The 2,618-nt window shown below is 50.2% G+C and overlaps 1 protein-coding gene across 1 annotated transcript in view; it reads left to right on the plus strand.

Moving 5' to 3' along the window:
- INSIG1 (insulin induced gene 1) overlaps window positions 1-2,618 on the plus strand; it is a 15,798-nt gene that overhangs the window by 8,564 nt on the left and 4,616 nt on the right. The window lies entirely within an intron of this gene.

The raw sequence follows: 2,618 nt of genomic DNA on the forward strand, positions 1-2,618 counted from the left end.
GGGGGGGGGGCAAATGTTGAGGGACCCCTTCTCCCTGCTGCCACCTCCTCTCTGCCCCCTACCCCTCATGCTTCTCTGCTGCTCAGTGTTTCATAGAATGGATTTCTGTTGCCTGATCTGGCTCTAGGTGCTCAATTTTAAGATGAGGCATTGTTTGCCCCATGTTAAATGAGGGGAAGAGAGAAAACATTGTCCTGGAATTTGAGTAAATAAGATATTTCACACATCAAAAGATTGTACAGTATGAAAAACAGACTTGTACCAAGTTCTTAAATAGTGTTAGTAGCTGCTAGATATTGCTGTAAGCAAAGCAAACTGTTACAAGAAATGATTGCTTTCCCCTGGCTGGCACACAGGCTTAGAGTCTGCTTGTCATGTGCATTCTGACATTGACAGATAGTCCTAATTAATGCAGTATTGATCTGACTGCTCAGCCTCCCTAGGCAGAAAATTCTCTTAATCTGTTGAAGTTTTCTTCAGGACCTCAGCTACTGTACAGTGCTACCACAATCTAGGTCTCTGCTGCTTCCCTAAAGAGCATATATGGTCTTCAGATATGTCAAGTATCAGACTCAAGGTTGAAGATCATAATAAAGGGCTAGAGCAGGAGTGTCCAACATGTGGCCTGTAAAACCATTCCACCTGGCCCACTGGTAGTTGAGGGGCATGGCCACAGGAGTGTTTCTCAACACGAAATTTGGGGTCCCTGGACACTGATGGACACAGCCTTTGGCAGCAGAGGGTGAGCAAGGGCTGTGCAGATACTGTGCTTGCTTGCCTTGCTGCCACTTGCCCCTGAACTAGTGCAGCTGCCCACATCTTCTCCCTCCCTGTGCGTATCTGCTTCCTCATCAGACTGCCACTTGATGCCTGAACCGTGCTGCCCATACCTGTTGCAACTGCTGCTGGATCCATGGATCCAGTCTGGAAGGAGCTTTGTGCTCTTGATCTGGCTCAGTAAGTTTGACACCCCTGGGCTAGAGGAAGCTGCTGACGGGGCTGTCCCTAGCAGGGCGCAAATCAGGGCAACTGCCCTGGGCCCTGTGCTTTGGGGGGCCCTGCAGAGCAGCCACGGCAAGTCTGTGCTGCCGCTGGCTTCACGTCTGGCCACTCAGCACCCCTTCCCCTGCCACTGAATCTGCCCCTGGCTTCCTTGCATCGGGGGGGCAGGGCCTTGCACAGGTTGATTTTTGCCCCAGGCCCTGCACCCTGCTCAGGTCACCTCTGGCTGATGAATAGCCTATTTGCACCACAAAACTGTAGCTGTTGTCTGATGCGAGTCCTAACTTCCCCCTCTATTCCAGACATCCCCAAACAGTTGTTGAAACTTACTGTCTTATTGGTGTAAATAGTCAGAAACTGAGTGGTGTGTGCATGCATATGTGTGCATGCGCACACACGCGCGCGCGCACACACACACTTTACCTCCATCCCTTCTTCCACAGCATCAGATGTCAGCTTCACACAAACACACTTTCCCTCCATCCCTTCTTCCACAGCATCAGATGTCAGCTTCTGTACTACTGGGCCTTATAGTTAAAACTCATCTAATGGCTACTCTTGAGCATGCTGGAGATAAAGGGCTCAAGAGCAAGTGCTGAGCTACAAGCCTGGAGCTGCCTCAGATATATTTCCAGATTAGAGCATGTCTATGGGTGTGAATGAGTGGGGCATGCTTGATTCCTTCACCTGCCACTACAACAGTACACTGACCCTAACTAGGCAGCATGATCTGATTTAGCTGCTGGGTGGGATTGCTAGCTGTGCAGTCAGTAACGGGAAGAATTCGAGTTCTGGAAGGAATGAAGGACAAGTTAGGAAAGGAATGAATGTATCAAATAAGGGTGCCATTGTTTTCCATGCTATAACTAAAGCTAGCTGAGATTCTTTCAGTTTCTGCTAAATAGTGCCTTCTTTGCAAACTTGAAATCTTCATGGGGGAGGGAATTTTATTTTGGGAAATCAAATAACAGCTCCCATTAAGAAGGGTCTTCTCAGTTTCTCCACATCCCTGAAAGCAAAATTAACAAGAGACTTTCCGCTTCCCTTCTCTTTCTCTGACGAGGGGGAGGGGGATGTTGTGTTCATGGGGAGTTTTCTGTTTTGCTGTAAGCTCTAATGTTTTCAGTGCTGAATAATTCACCACTGTATAGCTATACTAGCAAAGAAATACTGACTGCTATAAAACTTGTTTCTGTAAATCTGGAGTGGGCAAAATTTGGCCTGTGGGCCGTATCTGGCCCACCAATTAATCCTATTCAGTCCACTGGTCACCACCAGGAGCCTCAGGAGGGAGAGCTGTGCCCTGCACCACACCACTCTGCTCTGCTCTGCTGCAGCCAGACCAGCGGTGCCGTGGTGGTAGCGGCTCATGGCAGGCAGGTGGAATGGCTACTTAGTGCTCTCCATTGCTCCCATCTGTGCAGACCCAGCTGCTGGCAGAAGGAAGCTGGGTGGGGAGGAGTCTGCACTGTGCAGCCTGGCCTGACCCACCCCCAGCTGCAGCAGAGCAGCACAAGGAAGAGCCCTCTCTCCTTAGGGTCCCAGCAGCAGGCTTGGCAGGCTGAATAGGATCAGTAGGCAGTTTCTGCACACCCCTCCCTGCCACACCCCCCCCC

This window comes from Gavialis gangeticus, unplaced genomic scaffold (assembly GCF_001723915.1).
Source record: "Gavialis gangeticus isolate Ggan-Ray unplaced genomic scaffold, GavGan_comp1, whole genome shotgun sequence".
Classification (NCBI taxonomy): Eukaryota; Metazoa; Chordata; order Crocodylia; family Gavialidae; genus Gavialis; species Gavialis gangeticus.